This window comes from Etheostoma spectabile, chromosome 23 (genome assembly GCF_008692095.1).
Source record: "Etheostoma spectabile isolate EspeVRDwgs_2016 chromosome 23, UIUC_Espe_1.0, whole genome shotgun sequence".
Classification (NCBI taxonomy): domain Eukaryota; kingdom Metazoa; phylum Chordata; class Actinopteri; order Perciformes; family Percidae; genus Etheostoma; species Etheostoma spectabile.
Genome location: NC_045755.1, coordinates 9,558,900 through 9,564,895, shown reverse-complemented (window position 1 = coordinate 9,564,895; position 5,996 = coordinate 9,558,900). Strand labels below are relative to the sequence as shown.

Here is a 5,996-nt window from a genome sequence, read left to right as displayed (position 1 = left end):
AAAGAAGACCTTGCACACTTACCACAGCCTTTTTTTTGAAACCCTAATTTATACAAGGACGATCTGACAGACATGCATGCTCTCTTCAGGAAAAACCTGTTTCACATTCACACCTGGGAGCCTCATAATACCTTTACACATCTCCTTAGTTAGGTGCTGAATAGCTTCCGGTAAAGTGACTGAAAGTTAAGTGTTTTTATAAAGGGCACTTTGGCGGTAATTCTTGATGGAGGGAGCACATTGCATATTCTTCCATGTTTTTATCTACCTGGTACACTTTCCCAGAAGGTTCAGACACGTTAACTGCTGAACAGCTACTCACAAATGCACTTCTCCAACCTTTTGGCTGCTGCCAAATTTACACAACCTGTATAATATACTACAGTGGAGCAGAGAAAAACCTTTTCATGAGCTCATTTTATCTTGTTCTTTTTTGCACCAATATTCTTCTTCCCATCAATCTAACTCAAATGTATTATTTACATTCCATTCCTACCATTAAGCCCATTAGACATAGACTTATAATAATACTGAATTAAGCAAATGAACAACAAAGTAGTGGGGTAGACTGTGCTCCTTTGGGAAAATCAGTTTTAGCAAGCAGTGCCTATTTAATTTGCGAGATCAGAAAAGGTTGAGACACAAGGGATTCAGTGGTGAAGAGATGTCATACTGACAGCTGTCAATGTGATAACACACACACACACCTTTGCATTTAAGTGTAATCCAATTAGTTTAACCTCTGTATGCCAAGGCTGTGAAGTTCATTTTCAGCCTGTCACTTCCTGAAATTGATTGTTTGCATTGATTCCGGATGTCTGAGAGTGTCAGCGTTTGTCAAGGGCTTAAAATGTGTAAGCTTGTGCCTAATATCAGCATCATTATTGGGAGAACAAATTAGAAATATGAAGGGCTGCATTCGGAAATGTCTCTTATACAAACCCCAATTCAAATGAAGATGGGACGTTATGTAAAACGTAAATAAAAACAGAATACAATGATCCCAAACGCTTATTGAGTGTTGTTAAAAGGAAAGGTGATTTAACACAGTGGTAAACATGCCCCTGTCCCAGCTTTTTTGGAGCGTGCTGCAGGCATCAAATTTAAAACAAGTGATTATTTGCAAAAAGTTGATCAGTTTAAACATTAATTATCTACCTTTGTAGTGAATTCAATTGTATACAGGTTGAAAAGGATTTGCAAATCATTGTATTCTGTTTTTAGTTCACGTTTTACACAAGTCCCAACTTTATTGGAATTGGGGTTTGAATATTTAGCCTTCTTTTTTATGTTGGTATAGGTCTGCTAAACCTTGCATCGGGTATGTAAAGTGTCCCAATGGCTTCAGTCAAGTGGCCATCAGTCCATGTCCTATTGCCATCTGCAGCTATAATGGCAATTAATTTATGTTGCATGCAACCTGCAACCTTACTCACACATAAAAGTTCTCCTCCACACGTGTTGACTGCATTTTATCTTCCTGTTTGAATGTTAACCTCCGAAAAAGTTTAGAAAAAGTTCCACAACCTTTTTGAGGTTTGACACATAAAAGTTCTCCTCCACACGTGTTGACTGCATTTTATCTTCCTGTTTGAATGTTAACCTCCGAAAAAGTTTAGAAAAAGTTCCACAACCTTTTTGAGGTTTAATGAGGTCCAGATGGACACATTAATCTCCAATCAGAGGGAATGCCCTGGAAAGTAGGAAGTGATTGTGCGGGTACGCCTGCCTGTGTGTTTACCTGCTGTTCCTCTATTCAATGTGCCTGTTGATGAGCTAACTGGTGGCTGATTAATAGCCAGCATATGTGACAAAGACCGGGGATAATGGCTCAGTACACACAGGTTTTATGCTTGTGTGTGTGTGTGTGTGTTTATGCATTTGTGCGCTACACACATTTTGTACGTCGTGTACACCGAATTTAAAAAGCATTAGGGATAATTAAACCAAAAATGAGAAGATAAATAGGAGAAGACAACATATAGAAGCGCATTAAGCTTTGAGTCAAATGAGATATAGATTGGGCAAAATGATTCGGAATCAAAACCATTCTTATGTTTCATTGAAATATCCTCATTTTCTGTTCTGTGTTTTTTTCTGTTTTCTATTATTCTGATATTATTGTTTACTCTTGCAAATACTGTGTCCATATAGGAATGATTGAATGGGATCTTCTTCTTTATCTATATGTGTGAGTGGGCAAGCATGCATGAAAGCTATACGTGTACAAGTACAATATCCGCACTGAGACGTGTAGATGTTTGGATTCCAAGTTCCCTTTCTTTTTACTCAACTTCGCTCTTGAGACCAAGTTGACAGAGACACAATATCAACTCATTACAACATCTGATAAAACCCATAAATGCTCCACGAGAACTGCACGAGAACACTAAAAATAGTAGTTCATGGTAGTCTGTAGGGATGACTGTAATGAACAATCTAGCATAGCCTTCATATACCTCTCAAGTTAAAGGTTACTATTGCCAATAAAAAATGATTCCCAGTAGCCCTAAACCAACAGAAGTCGGTCCAAACTCTCTTCTTTTAAACGTCAAGGTTCAAAGTGGTGTGCTACAGCTTTGGAGGGCAGAACATGCTGTAGCTTATGTGTATGTGTGTATGTGTGTATGTGTGTGTGACATCAATCTACAACCCTTACTGAAAATGTAATTTGTTATGGTATACATTTGTGTTATTTAAATGTTATTTATGTTTGTTATTACTCCTTGAGATACTTATTGCACGTTCTTTGTCTTTTATTAATCTAATCTATCCATACTGGTCTAAAAAAAGGCAATGACTACAGAAACAGTAAAGTCGTGAAAAAGAGTTAAAAGTCTAACCAAGACCAGATTTGGCTAGTAAGCCAAATACCTTAATTTTATGAAGGTAAAAAACTATTTTCTATAAGAAATCCGTCGGATGACTTGCTTCAGAAGGGTTACCGTCCCTAATTAGCGTTTAGCTTAGATCATTGTCCGGTGTCAAAAAACCAAGAGGACAACGGCCAAATTGCCAAACATTATGCTTTATAACGGTAGTCGTCAAACCAATCAGTGACATTAATACAGCTATTATTTCTACAGTTAATGCAAAAAAAGCCCCTTTACTGTAACTTTTTTAACTTCTAAGATCTCACAGATATCATACGGCGAGGCCCAGCTACAAGCTATTAAAATCCCATTTTGTTGCCTGTGATGCACCAATTACACACATCAGTGACTATACTGGGTTCCTAGTGGGCCGTGGTGTGGAAATGGCTGGTACATGTGTGGAGACGGGTTGAAAGTAGCACAGTGAAAGCCAATCAGTGCCAGGCCTGGTCGTTTAAAGGGGTGGTTCAGAATATTGACAGCAAGGGTAGTTTTATTTCTAACATTATTCTATCAACAGACATTTACATCAATAGTCTGGAAATATATTAATTTGCCTTTGGTGTACTGTGGAGTGGGTTTTTAATGGCAGGCTAGCAGATACTGTTGACTTACGCAAGGCCAGTACCAGCAAACTCTGCAACTGGAAGGACTGGATGAAAATTTGTTGAAAACTGTCTCCACTGATGAAAAAAAATACACTGGCTGACTTGGAAATAAAGTCTTATGTCCAAAATTCTTAACCACCCCTTTAAATTTGCTCCGAGGGCTCATGTCAACCTTTTAATGTGTCATAGGGTTGAATCAGTTGGCCACTGAGATGGCTAAATGTTGTTGAATGCAAAGTAGACTGATAAGGAAAGCCCAGAGATAAGTTTGTGTTTGTGTGTGTGTGCGTGTGTGTGTGTGTAAATGTGAATGGGTGTTTGGTGCGCAGAGATAAGAGTGTGATAGAAACCACTCAACCTCACAGCTAAATTGGACAGATATGGTGACATTGTGAGCAGATGGAAGCGGACACACACGTGCACACACACAGTTTAAACATTACATCATCTCCCTACAGACTTAAAACAGTTCTACAATGCAATTGTTTGCATTCACCACGTTTGACTGAATAATGGCAGTATCTCAGACTGAATAGGCTCACAATGGACCACGAAACAATAAGCTGCGAAAGACCCCGTCTCTATTCAACACTGACCTCATCTGCCTCTGAGGACACACAGCGCACAACACCAGCAGCAAGCTTTCTTCTATAAATCCCCCAGATCGTGATTTTTGTGAACCTCAGCTCAATACAAGTAAGATTGTTTTTACATTGAAATTGGCATATTGTGATGAGTGAGGAAGCGCAGGTGGTGTGTTTCAATAATCTGTCAAATCTCATTTCTCTTCCTCCTTCAGCTGCATTGAGATGATTCAGGAGGCCGCTCTCATGTGGCAAGGGCTCACTGTCATAAATGTCTCATTTCAATAATAAAAGTCTCTGACACGCAATATCACCTAGTGCAGCGGAGGCAAAGAAGATGATGGTTTCATAAATTTGAGTGGCAGGCTATGCAACTGGCGGGCCATGCTCGGTCAACTAAATCACATTGACCCTTGCCTTGCGCGGAATGAGAACACCACAATGCCATTGATGCATGTGTGACAAGTACCCAGGGCAAGCTAGCAAAACAGAAAGGAAAGGATTGAATAAACCTTTTTTATCATTCTTTGTTTTCAAACTGTGTCATTCCAAAACATTCTACTATAGCTAAAGTTCAACATTATACAATAACTCAAAACTATCTGACCTCTAACTAATCTAAACTAGGATTTAGAGGCACATTTAGGCAGCTAGTTTGGTTAGAAAGTTGCCCTGTAAGTAGTTCCCAATGCAGCTAATCCAGGGTGCTAACTTCTGTGATTGCTTTTGGTTGGACTCACAGGCAAGTTATTTTTTATCAACGATACCAAAACTGAAATTTGTTTGAGAAGCTTTTGGAAGTGTGCACTGCTTTCTCTGACATATCTATTTTTTTTGTTCAGATTTTGCATTTCCCTGATCTTCCTCAACAAAGGTGATGAGTGCTATGTTTGCACCTCCCATTGTTAGGTAGTTGCTAACTTCTCCCAGGTTATAAAAAGTCTGGATTTTCTCTAAGTAACATGACTTTTGTAAGATGACATTCTACTTTTTAAAACTGTAGACACCAGGGAGGTTTAGTTTTTTTGTTATAACTTTTAAATTGTGCTCTGATGTCAGAAAGTTGAAAAAGAAACTCTTACATTATCTTTCACTTAGGCTACTGTACAATTACAGCACCTGCCATTTCAAAGGATATAGCGAATCCCCTAGCTTTGCGTAAAATGTGGCTAAGAGTGGCTAAAATATATAATTCACTACAATTATAACCAATTTTCAAGCCGAGTATGATTACTTTCTTCTGGGCTAAATGAGGGGCTGTTGTGCTAACTCTCAAAATGCAAAAATGTAACCCCAGGTAACTCTCCTAACTGGTCCATTTTCTTCAGAGTTTAACAGATTCACTTCAGGAACAGAAAAACCCTGACTCAACTTAAAGGTGCATGAGGAGTTAGTACGATTTCACCTCTCTTTTGCATTTTCAGCCTAGAATGTTCATCTTTCCCAATCAGAAACTGTTCACTATTCATTGTAACGCTCTGCTGTTTTACATTTCTGTATCGCACCAATTAATCAAAGTGACAAGGTATTTAATGAGAGGCAATTAGAGTGTTAACCAAAATGCAAATCAGATAGAGAGAGTGCGGAAGGGGATGCAAAAGATGTGTGTTTGTGTTGGAAGCAGTAGTGGCGGCTTGTGATTTGCATATGTGTGTATTTGTGTATGTGTGTGATTAGCTATGGTAACAAGTTCAAGGAGATTTTCACTCAGTGCTCTTATTAGGGCCCGTATTCACCAAATATAGTTAAATTTTTCCAACCAGTGTTTGCACCCATGATTGCATCTATGTCCATGCCTGAGAGTGTCTGTACAAGTTGTAATGAGTGTCCTTCACAGTTTTTCCCAGACATGGGCTCTTGCTCAACAGGCAAAAACAACCAATTAGTTCTGCATTGAGGAAGACCGCATGACAACATGAAACGTGGATTAA

The 5,996-nt window shown here is 38.8% G+C and overlaps 1 protein-coding gene across 2 annotated transcripts in view; it reads right to left on the bottom strand.

Moving 5' to 3' along the window:
* pdzrn4 (PDZ domain containing ring finger 4) overlaps positions 1-5,996 on the bottom strand; it is a 37,073-nt gene that overhangs the window by 14,556 nt on the left and 16,521 nt on the right. The window lies entirely within an intron of this gene.